The sequence below is a fragment of the Lissotriton vulgaris genome, chromosome 5 (genome assembly GCF_964263255.1).
Source record: "Lissotriton vulgaris chromosome 5, aLisVul1.2, whole genome shotgun sequence".
Classification (NCBI taxonomy): domain Eukaryota; kingdom Metazoa; phylum Chordata; class Amphibia; order Caudata; family Salamandridae; genus Lissotriton; species Lissotriton vulgaris.
This window is the reverse complement of record NC_141693.1, coordinates 1,564,846,993-1,564,863,880: the sequence shown is the minus strand read 5'-3', so window position 1 is coordinate 1,564,863,880 and position 16,888 is coordinate 1,564,846,993. Positions and strand designations below refer to the sequence as shown.

At 46.2% G+C, this 16,888-nt stretch overlaps 8 non-coding genes across 8 annotated transcripts; all 8 read left to right on the top strand.

The window, feature by feature from the left end:
- Positions 1-654: 654 nt before the first annotated feature.
- On the top strand, positions 655-727 carry TRNAR-ACG (transfer RNA arginine (anticodon ACG)). The gene has a single exon. It is a non-coding gene; the product is annotated as a tRNA-Arg (tRNA).
- Positions 728-1,646: 919 nt separating this feature from the next.
- On the top strand, positions 1,647-1,719 carry TRNAR-ACG (transfer RNA arginine (anticodon ACG)). Its single transcript has one exon. It is a non-coding gene; the product is annotated as a tRNA-Arg (tRNA).
- A 2,984-nt stretch (positions 1,720-4,703) lies between these two features.
- On the top strand, positions 4,704-4,776 carry TRNAR-ACG (transfer RNA arginine (anticodon ACG)). The gene has a single exon. It is a non-coding gene; the product is annotated as a tRNA-Arg (tRNA).
- Positions 4,777-8,738: 3,962 nt separating this feature from the next.
- On the top strand, positions 8,739-8,811 carry TRNAR-ACG (transfer RNA arginine (anticodon ACG)). The gene has a single exon. It is a non-coding gene; the product is annotated as a tRNA-Arg (tRNA).
- Positions 8,812-11,252: 2,441 nt separating this feature from the next.
- TRNAR-ACG (transfer RNA arginine (anticodon ACG)) lies at positions 11,253-11,325 on the top strand. The gene has a single exon. It is a non-coding gene; the product is annotated as a tRNA-Arg (tRNA).
- A 1,447-nt stretch (positions 11,326-12,772) lies between these two features.
- TRNAR-ACG (transfer RNA arginine (anticodon ACG)) lies at positions 12,773-12,845 on the top strand. The gene has a single exon. It is a non-coding gene; the product is annotated as a tRNA-Arg (tRNA).
- A 921-nt stretch (positions 12,846-13,766) lies between these two features.
- TRNAR-ACG (transfer RNA arginine (anticodon ACG)) lies at positions 13,767-13,839 on the top strand. The gene has a single exon. It is a non-coding gene; the product is annotated as a tRNA-Arg (tRNA).
- Positions 13,840-16,815: 2,976 nt separating this feature from the next.
- Positions 16,816-16,888, top strand: TRNAR-ACG (transfer RNA arginine (anticodon ACG)). Its single transcript has one exon. It is a non-coding gene; the product is annotated as a tRNA-Arg (tRNA).

Here is a 16,888-nt window from a genome sequence, read left to right as displayed (position 1 = left end):
TACGGCACCACAGGGGGTACAGAGCTCGATGGGGGTACAGCGCTCCTCGGAACACCGGTCAAGCACGAAAGTAGCCCACGTGCGTACATATCAGTGTGTGCTGAGGCTTCTGGCGTCAGTGGCCTAGTCATTACCAAAGGTAGTACCCAACCAATACTTACAGCGCCTGCTCCCTTCATTGTGTGACCACAGGCGCAAGGCCAACAGGATGCTTCCTGGCAGGCCACGGTATCTGAAAGACTGCAGAACTGATTTTGTTTGTTTATAGCATATAGTAGTTTGTTGGTAGTTGTAATGTAGTACTGTCTGCAAAATGTTATATATTGTTATATATAACGGAAGGAGTTGTAAGATGTCAGGCTCCAGCTGCATTTCTGCAGTTAGAGGAGGCAAAGCCAAGAAGCCTTTCCCCTCGAATGCAGCATTCATCTCTGCAAAGCAGTAAAGTGAGCAGGGCTCTGAAACTCCACAAACCTGTAGGCTGGCTTCAGAGCTGCGACTTGAAATGAGTTGATATTGTACTTAGCTCCTAGAACTGTGTGTTTTCTATTGTAGAGTGCACCGCTACATCCTTACTGTCTGTCACACCACCAACTTGTAGCACCTCACCTGTGATTTGGCTATTACCTGTTCTCTGAAGATTTCATACACAGCGGGCCAGTGGCGCAATGGATAACGCGTCTGCCTACGGAGCAGAAGATTCCAGGTTCGACTCCTGGCTGGCTCGATTGATGAGGTACCTTTTTTCAACCAATAATATAAACATTACAATGATCTATAAACATTATAAGAAACTACAGCACGCCTGTTAGACCATGAAGTTCCGTCCTGTGTGCTTTTATAATAAACTGATCTGTAAACCTCGTTACATAAACAGCTACGCATTTGAATTAAGTTACATACGGAATTTAACGCCAATATTCATTTTTTAAAGTGGGCCATTCAGAGTTTCTCGAGAGGTCTGCTTTAACTGTAAAACAGATAACTGTCGATTTGCCAAAGGGCCCAATATTTTCATCGAACAATAAATGCTAGTGAATTTTAAAAAAAAGCACCTTTACAAGCGTGGTCTCGAAGGTGCGGACCTTCATAATGGCTGTCACGGATGCAGCTGCTAGTGACTTTTTCCATTAAAACTGGTCAAAATAACGTGGCATCTGCGATACTAGTACATGGCCAATGGCCACGGTTCTAGAAAAATAAATAACAAATGTATTGTGTCTGCGAAACAGTCGTTCTTTCCAGTTGCGATATATTATGTTTGCAAACAGTTGTATTTCCCGCCACACCGTCCTCTGCACTTGCACTGCAGCGGAAAAGAAGTAGTTAAGTCGCGAGTTCTGACCAAATCGAAAAGACTTTGATCCAATCAGAGCAGGGAACAAAATATACAAAGTGACATCAGTACTCTTTGCCCAAGAGAGCAGTGGCTGTTAAAGTTGTTGTGACTTTTATTGCCTGTACATTCGGTGAGTTCCTTAAGTGATCCCTTCATAGACCTCAGTATTTGACTCTTCACTACTTAATGTGAAACAGCTATAATTTTCCCAGCTTATTCAACCTGTCTAGCGTGCACACTACCGACCATATCCCAGAGCGCATATGTACTGGTCTAGTACTCCGCCCAGTCTTGAACACATAGCAGTGGGCCAGTGGCGCAATGGATAACGCGTCTGCCTACGGAGCAGAAGATTCCAGGTTCGACTCCTGGCTGGCTCGACTCGACTCTGCAAAGTGCTCATTTCATCCCTTTGTTAAGAAGTGCAGTTATTAATGACAACATGAAATTAGTCGTGTGTTAAAAAGTCTCTACTGTACTTTGCCAAAATCACGGCATTTTAAATAAAACATATAGAGGGGAAATGGACACAAATATCATTTTTTTATTTAATAGTGTAAAACAAAAGATGCATTCCCGGATGCTCTGTTTTACTTGTAAAGAAAAGAAAGGTTACAGTCGTCTTGACAAAGAACTTATTTTTTATGGGAAAATAAATTATTGCGACATACACATGTAGCGCACTATTATAGTTGAACCAAATCTAACCTTCTCCCAGAGGAACACCGGGTGATCGGGGGGGGGGGGGGGGGGGGGGGGGGGGGGTCGGGGGGTGAAGAGTGTGTGCTTTTCTTTTTTTCTTGAAACATGACTAAGAAAGCTGTGTGTCAACGCATGCCCGAAGGCTGCTCCTTGATGCAATACATCGTGTGATTTTATTTTATTTTATTTTATTTAGGCGTTTTTATATAGCGGAGACTTTAACCGAAGGTGTCAGAGCGCTTCACAATACTTCACAATAGGAACAGAACTGCTACATGAGAACATTACAAGTGAACAAATTACAAAAGCAAACGTTACATTGCATGAGGCAAAAGGGACAATCGTGAGCCAACAAAATACAAGAGGTAAGAAACGGTGCATTACAGGAGGAAAAAGTGACACTTGTGCAGGTTACAAAAGCATATAAAGTAAACATAAAGGTATAATACTGCAATATATGGAGGACACTCAAACACAAGGAGCCTTTCATTTGGGCCTGGGGACGCGCTTCCCGCCCCCCCGCTCTGTGACGCCTTGGCGAGCCCCCTGGAGGGGGAGAAGCGAGTAGTGCCCTGACGTTGGAGAGGCCCACCACGTGTCTACAGGGGCCCTGTCTGTCGTCTGGCTCCTCACCCCCATCCTCATTGCACACCCTGCCGGCCCCTGGCCTCTGGCAGTGTGCATCAGCTGTCGCTTGAAGACCCTGGTCCTTGCAGTGACGCTTCCCGCGCGGTGTTTAGTTTGGAAGACGATGATGATGAGGTGTACTTCGTGTCCTTCGTTGGCAGAGATGGTGCGCGGAGACGGCCGCCACTAATGTGCGACGTACAGATCGCAGGATCCCCGGTACATGCTCTGATTGACACTGGGGCATCCGTGAACGTCATGGACAGCATCCAATATGATCGTCTATCCCCTCGCCCACCTCTCTCTCCATCCAACGCTAAAATCTACTTTTAGAAACAGTGTAGATTAAGCCCCACTCTGCGGCCTAGGTATTCCTACCCCCGGTGCTATGGCACCACAGGGGGTACAGAGCTCGATGGGGGTACAGCGCTCCTCGGAACACCGGTCAAGCACGAAAGTAGCCCACGTGCGTACATATCAGTGTGTGCTGAGGCTTCTGGCGTCAGTGGCCTAGTCATTACCAAAGGTAGTACCCAACCAATACTTACAGCGCCTGCTCCCTTCATTGTGTGACCACAGGCTAAGCATGGGCGAATTTTGCGGATCTCGCGTTCGCGAATTTTGCGGATTTGCGGATTCGCAATCCGCAAAATCCGCGAATTCCCGCGAATTTGCGGATTTTTTTTTTTTTTGTGTTCGCCCGTGTTTCTGCCAGTTCGCGAGGGTTTTTACAATTTCGCAATTTGCGAACTTACCTGTCGGGTCGCAAGTTTTGCGAACTTGTTGTTTCTACGTGTCCAGCCTGTTTGGGACACTCTTCTTCATCACTGCCACTCTCTGTCACCACTGCCACTCTCTGACTACTCATGCCACCCTCTGGCCCACCCATGCCACCCTCTCTTTCATCACCACACCCTCTGGTTGTCCAGTGTACATTATTTTCGGCAAAGCAAAGCACACCTTCCCTGCCTCAAGTGACCTGAATTAATTTGGGGCTGATTAATGTGTCACAGAATATTTTTTTAGCTGGCACCTGCTTCCTTAGTGCGCCCTGATTAGTGATCTTTTGCACTTGCTAAGTGCTTTCATTGTTGCAAAATTAGTTACAACACCTGCCCTGCCCCAACTGACAATAATGAATTAGGGGCTGATTAATGGATTTTAACTTCCAGCCTGGCTCCTGCTTGTCTCCCTTAGCTGTAATTCAGGACCTTTGTGGCATATGTGTAACTATTCTGAGGTTCAGAGCAGGGTCACATAATAGTTTCAACTGGCAACTGAACTCTGGAGGGGCCCCTCAGGAAGCACTACAGGAAATGGCTACTAATGATGAGCCTGAACTTTTGAACCTGGTAAGTAGTTACTTTCAGTTTTGCTAAGAGCGTATTTCTGCAATTTTGCACTTATTCGCGGGGCGCGAACTCACGCGAACAGTGCGAGCAGTGCGAGCAAAATCCGCTGCTCGCGGATTTGCGGATTTTGCGGGAGATTCGCGAATCTCGCGGATTGCGAATTTCCCGAAAATCCGCAAAATCCGCGAGCGGAACGGATTTTCCGCCCACACCTACCACAGGCGCAAGGCCAACAGGATGCCTCCTGGCAGGCCACGGTATCTGAAAGACTGCAGAACTGATTTTGTTTGTTTATAGCATATAGTAGTTTGTTGGTAGTTGTAATGTAGTACTGTCTGCAAAATGTTATATATTGTTATATATAACGGAAGGAATTGTAAGATGTCAGGCTCCAGCTGCATTTCTGCAGTTAGAGGAGGCAAAGCCAAGAAGCCTTTCCCCTCGAATGCAGCATTCATCTCTGCAAAGCAGTAAAGTGAGCAGGGCTCTGAAACTCCACAAACCTGTAGGCTGGCTTCAGAGCTGCGACTTGAAATGAGTTGATATTGTACTTAGCTCCTAGAACTGTGTGTTTTCTATTGTAGAGTGCACCGCTTCATCCTTACTGTCTGTCACACCACCAACTTGTTGCACCTCACCTGTGATTTGGCTATTATTTTTTCTCTGAAGACTTCATACACAGCGGGCCAGTGGCGCAATGGATAACGCGTCTGCCTACGGAGCAGAAGATTCCAGGTTCGACTCCTGGCTGGCTCGATTGATGAGGTACCTTTTTTCATCCAATAATATAAACATTACAATGATCTATAAACATTATAAGAAACTACAGCACGCCTGTAAGACCATGAAGTTCCGTCCTGTGTGCTTTTATAATAAACTGATCTGTAAACCTCGTTACATAAACAGCTACGCATTTGAATTAAGTTACATACTAGGAATTTAACGCCAATATTCATTTTTTAAAGTGGGCCATTCAGAGTTTCTCGAGAGGTCTGCTTTAACTGTAAAACAGATAACTGTCGATTTGCCAAAGGGCCCAATATTTTCATCGAACAATAAATGCTAGTGAATTTTAAAAAAAAGCACCTTTACAAGCGTGGTCTCGAAGGTGCGGACCTTCATAATGGCTGTCACGGATGCAGCTGCTAGTGACTTTTTCCATTAAAACTGGTCAAAATAACGTGGCATCTGCGATACTAGTACATGGCCAATGGCCACGGTTCTAGAAAAATAAATAACAAATGTATTGTGTCTGCGAAACAGTCGTTCTTTCCAGTTGCGATATATTATGTTTGCAAACAGTTGTATTTCCCGCCACACCGCCCTCTGCACTTGCACTGCAGCGGAAAAGAAGTAGTTAAGTCGCGAGTTCTGACCAAATCGAAAAGACTTTGATCCAATCAGAGCAGGGAGCAAAATATACAAAGTGACATCAGTACTCTTTGCCCAATAGAGCAGTGGCTGTTAAAGTTGTTGTGACTTTTATTGCCTGTACATTCGGTGAGTTCCTTAAGTGATCCCTTCATAGAGCTCATTATTTGACTCTTCACTACTTAACGTGAAAGAGCTATAATTTTCCCAGCTTATTCAACCTTTCTAGCGTGCACACTACCGACCATATCCCAGAGCGCATATGCACTGGTCTAGTACTCCGCCCAGTCTTGAACACATAGCAGTGGGCCAGTGGCGCAATGGATAACGCGTCTGCCTACGGAGCAGAAGATTCCACTCGACTCCTGGCTGGCTCGACTCGACTCTGCAAAGTGCTCATTTCATCCCTTTGTTAAGAAGTGCAGTTATTAATGACAACATGAAATTAGTCGTGTGTTAAAAAGTCTCTACTGTACTTTGCCAAAATCGCGGCATTTTAAATAAAACATATAGAGGGGAAATGGACACAAGTATCATTTTTTTATTTAATGGCGTAAAACAAAAGATGCATTCCCGGATGCTCTGTTTTACTTGTAAAGAAAAGAAAGGTTACAGTCGTCTTGACAAAGAACTTATTTTTTATGGGAAAATAAATTATTGTGACATACACATGTAGCGCACTATTATAGTTGGATCAAATCTAACCTTCTCTCAGAGGAACACCGGGTGATCGGGGGGGGGGGGGGAGGGGGGGGGTGAAGAGTGTGTGCTTTTCTTTTTTTCTTGAAACGTGACTAAGAAAGCTGTGTGTCAACGCATGCCCGAAGGCTGCTCCTTGATGCAATACATCGCGTGCTTTTATTTTATTTTATTTTATTGATGCGTTTTTATATAGCGGAGACTTTAACCGAAGGTGTCAGAGCGCTTCACAATACTTCACAATAGGAACAGAACTGCTACATGAGAACATTACAAGTGAACAAATTACAAAAGCAAACGTTACATTGCATGAGGCAAAAGGTACAATCGTGAGCCAACAAAATACAAGAGGTAAGAAACGGTGCATTACAGGAGGAAAAAGTGACACTTGTGCAGGTTACAAAAGCATATAAAGTAAACATAAAGGTATAATACTGCAATATATGGAGGACACTTAAACACAAGGAGCCTTTCATTTGGGCCTGGGGACGCGCTTCCCGCCCCCCCGCTCTGTGACGCCTTGGCGAGCGCCCTGGAGGGGGAGAAGCGAGTAGTGCCCTGACGTTGGAGAGGCCCACCACGTGTCTACAGGGGCCCTGTCTGTCTTCTGGCTCCTCACCCCCATCCTCATTGCACACCCTGCCGGCCCCTGGCCTCTGGCAGTGTGCATCAGCTGTCGCTTTAAGACCCTGGTCCTTGCAGTGACGCTTCCCGCGCGGTGTTTAGTTTGGAAGACGATGATGATGAGGTGTACTTCGTGTCCTTCGTGGCCAGAGATGGTGCGCGGAGACGGCCGCCACTAATGTGCGACGTACAGATCGCAGGATCCCCGGTACATGCTCTGATTGACACTGGGGCATCCGTGAACGTCATGGACAGCATCCAATATGATCGTCTATCCCCTCGCCCACCTCTCTCTCCATCCAACGCTAAAATCTACTTTTAGAAACAGTGTAGATTAGGCCCCACTCTGCGGCCTAGGTATTCCTACCCCCGGTGCTACGGCACCACAGGGGGTACAGAGCTCGATGGGGGTACAGCGCTCCTCGGAACACCGGTCAAGCACGAAAGTAGCCCACGTGCGTACATATCAGTGTGTGCTGAGGCTTCTGGCGTCAGTGGCCTAGTCATTACCAAAGGTAGTACCCAACCAATACTTACAGCGCCTGCTCCCTTCATTGTGTGACCACAGGCGCAAGGCCAACAGGATGCCTCCTGGCAGGCCACGGTATCTGAAAGACTGCAGAACTGATTTTGTTTGTTTATAGCATATAGTAGTTTGTTGGTAGTTGTAATGTAGTACTGTCTGCAAAATGTTATATATTGTTATATATAACGGAAGGAGTTGTAAGATGTCAGGCTCCAGCTGCATTTCTGCAGTTAGAGGAGGCAAAGCCAAGAAGCCTTTCCCCTCGAATGCAGCATTCATCTCTGCAAAGCAGTAAAGTGAGCAGGGCTCTGAAACTCCACAAACCTGTAGGCTGGCTTCAGAGCTGCGACTTGAAATGAGTTGATATTGTACTTAGCTCCTAGAACTGTGTGTTTTCTATTGTAGAGTGCACCGCTACATCCTTACTGTCTGTCACACCACCAACTTGTTGCACCTCACCTGTGATTTGGCTATTATTTTTTCTCTGAAGACGTCATACACAGCGACCCAGTGGCGCAATGGATAACGCGTCTGCCTACGGAGCAGAAGATTCCAGGTTCGACTCCTGGCTGGCTCGATTGATGAGGTACCTTTTTTCAACCAATAATATAAACATTACAATGATCTATAAACATTATAAGAAACTACAGCACGCCTGTTAGACCATGAAGTTCCGTCCTGTGTGCTTTTATAATAAACTGATCTGTAAACCTCGTTACATAAACAGCTACGCATTTGAATTAAGTTACATACTAGGAATTTAAAGCCAATATTCATTTTTTAAAGTGGGCCATTCAGAGTTTCTCGAGAGGTCTGCTTTAACTGTAAAACAGATAACTGTCGATTTGCCAAAGGGCCCAATATTTTCATCGAACAATAAATGCTAGTGAATTTTTTAAAAAAGCACCTTTACAAGCGTGGTCTCGAAGGTGCGGACCTTCATAATGGCTGTCACGGATGCAGCTGCTAGTGACTTTTTCCATTAAAACTGGTCAAAATAACGTGGCATCTGCGATACTAGTGCATGGCCAATGGCCACGGTTCTAGAAAAATAAATAACAAATGTATTGTGTCTGCGAAACAGTTGTTCTTTCCAGTTGCGATGTATTATGTTTGCAAACAGTTGTATTTCCCGCCACACCGCCCTCTGCACTTGCACTGCAGCGGAAAAGAAGTAGTTAAGTCGCGAGTTCTGACCAAATCGAAAAGACTTTGATCCAATCAGAGCAGGGAACAAAATATACAAAGTGACATCAGTACTCTTTGCCCAAGAGAGCAGTGGCTGTTAAAGTTGTTGTGACTTTTATTGCCTGTACATTCGGTGAGTTCCTTAAGTGATCCCTTCATAGACCTCAGTATTTGACTCTTCACTACTTAATGTGAAAGAGCTATAATTTTCCCAGCTTATTCAACCTTTCTAGCGTGCACACTACCGACCATATCCCAGAGCGCATATGTACTGGTCTAGTACTCCGCCCAGTCTTGAACACATAGCAGTGGGCCAGTGGCGCAATGGATAACGCGTCTGCCTACGGAGCAGAAGATTCCAGGTTCGACTCCTGGCTGGCTCGACTTGACTCTGCAAAGTGCTCATTTCATCCCTTTGTTAAGAAGTGCAGTTATTAATGACAACATGAAATTAGTCGTGTGTTAAAAAGTCTCTACTGTACTTAGCCAAAATCGTGGCATTTTAAATAAAACATATAGAGGGGAAATGGACACAAATATCATTTTTTTATTTAATGGCGACACTTGTGCAGGTTACAAAAGCATATAAAGTAAACATAAAGGTATAATACTGCAATATATGGAGGACACTCAAACACAAGGAGCCTTTCATTTGGGCCTGGGGACGCGCTTCCCGCCCCCCCACTCTGTGACGCCTTGGCGAGCGCCCTGGAGGGGGAGAAGCGAGTAGTGCCCTGACGTTGGAGAGGCCCACCACGTGTCTACAGGGGCCCTGTCTGTCTTCTGGCTCCTCACCCCCATCCTCATTGCACACCCTGCCGGCCCCTGGCCTCTGGCAGTGTGCATCAGCTGTCGCTTTAAGACCCTGGTCCTTGCAGTGACGCTTCCCGCGCGGTGTTTAGTTTGGAAGACGATGATGATGAGGTGTACTTCGTGTCCTTCGTGGCCAGAGATGGTGCGCGGAGACGGCCGCCACTAATGTGCGACGTACAGATCGCAGGATCCCCGGTACATGCTCTGATTGACACTGGGGCATCCGTGAACGTCATGGACAGCATCCAATATGATCGTCTATCCCCTCGCCCACCTCTCTCTCCATCCAACGCTAAAATCTACTTTTAGAAACAGTGTAGATTAGGCCCCACTCTGCGGCCTAGGTATTCCTACCCCCGGTGCTACGGCACCACAGGGGGTACAGAGCTCGATGGGGGTACAGCGCTCCTCGGAACACCGGTCAAGCACGAAAGTAGCCCACGTGCGTACATATCAGTGTGTGCTGAGGCTTCTGGCGTCAGTGGCCTAGTCATTACCAAAGGTAGTACCCAACCAATACTTACAGCGCCTGCTCCCTTCATTGTGTGACCACAGGCGCAAGGCCAACAGGATGCCTCCTGGCAGGCCACGGTATCTGAAAGACTGCAGAACTGATTTTGTTTGTTTATAGCATATAGTAGTTTGTTGGTAGTTGTAATGTAGTACTGTCTGCAAAATGTTATATATTGTTATATATAACGGAAGGAGTTGTAAGATGTCAGGCTCCAGCTGCATTTCTGCAGTTAGAGGAGGCAAAGCCAAGAAGCCTTTCCCCTCGAATGCAGCATTCATCTCTGCAAAGCAGTAAAGTGAGCAGGGCTCTGAAACTCCACAAACCTGTAGGCTGGCTTCAGAGCTGCGACTTGAAATGAGTTGATATTGTACTTAGCTCCTAGAACTGTGTGTTTTCTATTGTAGAGTGCACCGCTACATCCTTACTGTCTGTCACACCACCAACTTGTTGCACCTCACCTGTGATTTGGCTATTATTTTTTCTCTGAAGACGTCATACACAGCGACCCAGTGGCGCAATGGATAACGCGTCTGCCTACGGAGCAGAAGATTCCAGGTTCGACTCCTGGCTGGCTCGATTGATGAGGTACCTTTTTTCAACCAATAATATAAACATTACAATGATCTATAAACATTATAAGAAACTACAGCACGCCTGTTAGACCATGAAGTTCCGTCCTGTGTGCTTTTATAATAAACTGATCTGTAAACCTCGTTACATAAACAGCTACGCATTTGAATTAAGTTACATACTAGGAATTTAAAGCCAATATTCATTTTTTAAAGTGGGCCATTCAGAGTTTCTCGAGAGGTCTGCTTTAACTGTAAAACAGATAACTGTCGATTTGCCAAAGGGCCCAATATTTTCATCGAACAATAAATGCTAGTGAATTTTTTAAAAAAGCACCTTTACAAGCGTGGTCTCGAAGGTGCGGACCTTCATAATGGCTGTCACGGATGCAGCTGCTAGTGACTTTTTCCATTAAAACTGGTCAAAATAACGTGGCATCTGCGATACTAGTGCATGGCCAATGGCCACGGTTCTAGAAAAATAAATAACAAATGTATTGTGTCTGCGAAACAGTTGTTCTTTCCAGTTGCGATGTATTATGTTTGCAAACAGTTGTATTTCCCGCCACACCGCCCTCTGCACTTGCACTGCAGCGGAAAAGAAGTAGTTAAGTCGCGAGTTCTGACCAAATCGAAAAGACTTTGATCCAATCAGAGCAGGGAACAAAATATACAAAGTGACATCAGTACTCTTTGCCCAAGAGAGCAGTGGCTGTTAAAGTTGTTGTGACTTTTATTGCCTGTACATTCGGTGAGTTCCTTAAGTGATCCCTTCATAGACCTCAGTATTTGACTCTTCACTACTTAATGTGAAAGAGCTATAATTTTCCCAGCTTATTCAACCTTTCTAGCGTGCACACTACCGACCATATCCCAGAGCGCATATGTACTGGTCTAGTACTCCGCCCAGTCTTGAACACATAGCAGTGGGCCAGTGGCGCAATGGATAACGCGTCTGCCTACGGAGCAGAAGATTCCAGGTTCGACTCCTGGCTGGCTCGACTTGACTCTGCAAAGTGCTCATTTCATCCCTTTGTTAAGAAGTGCAGTTATTAATGACAACATGAAATTAGTCGTGTGTTAAAAAGTCTCTACTGTACTTAGCCAAAATCGTGGCATTTTAAATAAAACATATAGAGGGGAAATGGACACAAATATCATTTTTTTATTTAATGGCGACACTTGTGCAGGTTACAAAAGCATATAAAGTAAACATAAAGGTATAATACTGCAATATATGGAGGACACTCAAACACAAGGAGCCTTTCATTTGGGCCTGGGGACGCGCTTCCCGCCCCCCCACTCTGTGACGCCTTGGCGAGCGCCCTGGAGGGGGAGAAGCGAGTAGTGCCCTGACGTTGGAGAGGCCCACCACGTGTCTACAGGGGCCCTGTCTGTCTTCTGGCTCCTCACCCCCATCCTCATTGCACACCCTGCCGGCCCCTGGCCTCTGGCAGTGTGCATCAGCTGTCGCTTGAAGACCCTGGTCCTTGCAGTGACGCTTCCCGCGCGGTGTTTAGTTTGGAAGACGATGATGATGAGGTGTACTTCGTGTCCTTCGTTGGCAGAGATGGTGCGCGGAGACGGCCGCCACTAATGTGCGACGTACAGATCGCAGGATCCCCGGTACATGCTCTGATCGACACTGGGGCATCCGTGAACGTCATGGACAGCATCCAATATGATCGTCTATCCCCTCGCCCACCTCTCTCTCCATCCAACGCTAAAATCTACTTTTAGAAACAGTGTAGATTAGGCCCCACTCTGCGGCCTAGGTATTCCTACCCCTGGTGCTACGGCACCACAGGGGGTACAGAGCTCGATGGGGGTACAGCGCTCCTCGGAACACCGGTCAAGCACGAAAGTAGCCCACGTGCGTACATATCAGTGTGTGCTGAGGCTTCTGGCGTCAGTGGCCTAGTCATTACCAAAGGTAGTACCCAACCAATACTTACAGCGCCTGCTCCCTTCATTGTGTGACCACAGGCGCAAGGCCAACAGGATGCTTCCTGGCAGGCCACGGTATCTGAAAGACTGCAGAACTGATTTTGTTTGTTTATAGCATATAGTAGTTTGTTGGTAGTTGTAATGTAGTACTGTCTGCAAAATGTTATATATTGTTATATATAACGGAAGGAGTTGTAAGATGTCAGGCTCCAGCTGCATTTCTGCAGTTAGAGGAGGCAAAGCCAAGAAGCCTTTCCCCTCGAATGCAGCATTCATCTCTGCAAAGCAGTAAAGTGAGCAGGGCTCTGAAACTCCACACACCTGTAGGCTGGCTTCAGAGCTGCGACTTGAAATTAGTTGATATTGTACTTAGCTCCTAGAACTGTGTGTTTTCTATTGTAGAGTGCACCGCTACATCCTTACTGTCTGTCACACCACCAACTTGTAGCACCTCACCTGTGATTTGGCTATTACCTGTTCTCTGAAGACTTCATACACAGCGGGCCAGTGGCGCAATGGATAACGCGTCTGCCTACGGAGCAGAAGATTCCAGGTTCGACTCCTGGCTGGCTCGATTGATGAGGTACCTTTTTTCAACCAATAATATAAACATTACAATGATCTATAAACATTATAAGAAACTACAGCACGCCTGTTAGACCATGAAGTTCCGTCCTGTGTGCTTTTATAATAAACTGATCTGTAAACCTCGTTACATAAACAGCTACGCATTTGAATTAAGTTACATACTAGGAATTTAACGCCAATATTCATTTTTTAAAGTGGGCCATTCAGAGTTTCTCGAGAGGTCTGCTTTAACTGTAAAACAGATAACTGTCGATTTGCCAAAGGGCCCAATATTTTCATCGAACAATAAATGCTAGTGAATTTTTAAAAAAAGCACCTTTACAAGCGTGGTCTCGAAGGTGCGGACCTTCATAATGGCTGTCACGGATGCAGCTGCTAGTGACTTTTTCCATTAAAACTGGTCAAAATAACGTGGCATCTGCGATACTAGTGCATGGCCAATGGCCACGGTTCTAGAAAAATAAATAACAAATGTATTGTGTCTGCGGAACAGTGGTTCTTTCCAGTTGCGATATATTATGTTTGCAAACAGTTGTATTTCCCGCCACACCGCCCTCTGCACTTGCACTGCAGCGGAAAAGAAGTAGTTAAGTCGCGAGTTCTGACCAAATCGAAAAGACTTTGATCCAATCAGAGCAGGGAACAAAATATACAAAGTGACATCAGTACTCTTTGCCCAAGAGAGCAGTGGCTGTTAAAGTTGTTGTGACTTTTATTGCCTGTACATTCGGTGAGTTCCTTAAGTGATCCCTTCATAGACCTCAGTATTTGACTCTTCACTACTTAATGTGAAACAGCTATAATTTTTCCAGCTTATTCAACCTTTCTAGCGTGCACACTACGGATCATATCCCAGAGCGCATATTTACTGGTCTAGTACTCCGCCCAGTCTTGAACACATAGAAGTGGGCCAGTGGCGCAATGGATAACGCGTCTGCCTACGGAGCAGAAGATTCCAGGTTCGACTCCTGGCTGGCTCGACTCGACTCTGCAAAGTGCTCATTTCATCCCTTTGTTAAGAAGTGCAGTTATTAATGACAACATAAAATTAGTCGTGTGTTAAAAAGTCTCTACTGTACTTTGCCAAAATCGCGGCATTTTCAATAAAACATATAGAGGGGAAATGGACACAAGTATCATTTTTTTATTTAATGGCGTAAAACAAAAGATGCATTCCCGGATGCTCTGTTTTACTTGTAAAGAAAAGAAAGGTTACAGTCGTCTTGACAAAGAACTTATTTTTTATGGGAAAATAAATTATTGCGACATACACATGTAGCGCACTATTATAGTTGAACCAAATCTAACCTTCTCCCAGAGGAACACCGGGTGATCGGGGGGGTGGGGGGTGGGGGGGGTCGGGGGGTGAAGAGTGTGTGCTTTTCTTTTTTTCTTGAAACATGACTAAGAAAGCTGTGTGTCAACGCATGCCCGAAGGCTGCTCCTTGATGCAATACATCGTGTGATTTTATTTTATTTTATTTTATTTAGGCGTTTTTATATAGCGGAGACTTTAACCGAAGGTGTCAGAGCGCTTCACAATACTTCACAATAGGAACAGAACTGCTACATGAGAACATTACAAGTGAACAAATTACAAAAGCAAACGTTACATTGCATGAGGCAAAAGGGACAATCGTGAGCCAACAAAATACAAGAGGTAAGAAACGGTGCATTACAGGAGGAAAAAGTGACACTTGTGCAGGTTACAAAAGCATATAAAGTAAACATAAAGGTATAATACTGCAATATATGGAGGACACTCAAACACAAGGAGCCTTTCATTTGGGCCTGGGGACGCGCTTCCCACCCCCCCGCTCTGTGACGCCTTGGCGAGCCCCCTGGAGGGGGAGAAGCGAGTAGTGCCCTGACGTTGGAGAGGCCCACCACGTGTCTACAGGGGCCCTGTCTGTCTTCTGGCTCCTCACCCCCATCCTCATTGCACACCCTGCCGGCCCCTGGCCTCTGGCAGTGTGCATCAGCTGTCGCTTGAAGACCCTGGTCCTTGCAGTGACGCTTCCCGCGCGGTGTTTAGTTTGGAAGACGATGATGATGAGGTGTACTTCGTGTCCTTCGTTGGCAGAGATGGTGCGCGGAGACGGCCGCCACTAATGTGCGACGTACAGATCGCAGGATCCCCGGTACATGCTCTGATTGACACTGGGGCATCCGTGAACGTCATGGACAGCATCCAATATGATCGTCTATCCCCTCGCCCACCTCTCTCTCCATCCAACGCTAAAATCTACTTTTAGAAACAGTGTAGATTAAGCCCCACTCTGCGGCCTAGGTATTCCTACCCCCGGTGCTATGGCACCACAGGGGGTACAGAGCTCGATGGGGGTACAGCGCTCCTCGGAACACCGGTCAAGCACGAAAGTAGCCCACGTGCGTACATATCAGTGTGTGCTGAGGCTTCTGGCGTCAGTGGCCTAGTCATTACCAAAGGTAGTACCCAACCAATACTTACAGCGCCTGCTCCCTTCATTGTGTGACCACAGGCTAAGCATGGGCGAATTTTGCGGATCTCGCGTTCGCGAATTTTGCGGATTTGCGGATTCGCAATCCGCAAAATCCGCGAATTCCCGCGAATTTGCGGATTTTTTTTCTTTTGTGTTCGCCCGTGTTTCTGCCAGTTCGCGAGGGTTTTTACAATTTCGCAATTTGCGAACTTACCTGTCGGGTCGCAAGTTTTGCGAACTTGTTGTTTCTACGTGTCCAGCCTGTTTGGGACACTCTTCTTCATCACTGCCACTCTCTGTCACCACTGCCACTCTCTGACTACTCATGCCACCCTCTGGCCCACCCATGCCACCCTCTCTTTCATCACCACACCCTCTGGTTGTCCAGTGTACATTATTTTCGGCAAAGCAAAGCACACCTTCCCTGCCTCAAGTGACCTGAATTAATTTGGGGCTGATTAATGTGTCACAGAATATTTTTTTAGCTGGCACCTGCTTCCTTAGTGCGCCCTGATTAGTGATCTTTTGCACTTGCTAAGTGCTTTCATTGTTGCAAAATTAGTTACAACACCTGCCCTGCCCCAACTGACAATAATGAATTAGGGGCTGATTAATGGATTTTAACTTCCAGCCTGGCTCCTGCTTGTCTCCCTTAGCTGTAATTCAGGACCTTTGTGGCATATGTGTAACTATTCTGAGGTTCAGAGCAGGGTCACATAATAGTTTCAACTGGCAACTGAACTCTGGAGGGGCCCCTCAGGAAGCACTACAGGAAATGGCTACTAATGATGAGCCTGAACTTTTGAACCTGGTAAGTAGTTACTTTCAGTTTTGCTAAGAGCGTATTTCTGCAATTTTGCACTTATTCGCGGGGCGCGAACTCACGCGAACAGTGCGAGCAGTGCGAGCAAAATCCGCTGCTCGCGGATTTGCGGATTTTGCGGGAGATTCGCGAATCTCGCGGATTGCGAATTTCCCGAAAATCCGCAAAATCCGCGAGCGGAACGGATTTTCCGCCCACACCTACCACAGGCGCAAGGCCAACAGGATGCCTCCTGGCAGGCCACGGTATCTGAAAGACTGCAGAACTGATTTTGTTTGTTTATAGCATATAGTAGTTTGTTGGTAGTTGTAATGTAGTACTGTCTGCAAAATGTTATATATTGTTATATATAACGGAAGGAATTGTAAGATGTCAGGCTCCAGCTGCATTTCTGCAGTTAGAGGAGGCAAAGCCAAGAAGCCTTTCCCCTCGAATGCAGCATTCATCTCTGCAAAGCAGTAAAGTGAGCAGGGCTCTGAAATTCCACAAACCTGTAGGCTGGCTTCAGAGCTGCGACTTGAAATGAGTTGATATTGTACTTAGCTCCTAGAACTGTGTGTTTTCTATTGTAGAGTGCACCGCTTCATCCTTACTGTCTGTCACACCACCAACTTGTTGCACCTCACCTGTGATTTGGCTATTATTTTTTCTCTGAAGACTTCATACACAGCGGGCCAGTGGCGCAATGGATAACGCGTCTGCCTACGGAGCAGAAGATTCCAGGTTCGACTCCTGGCTGGCTCG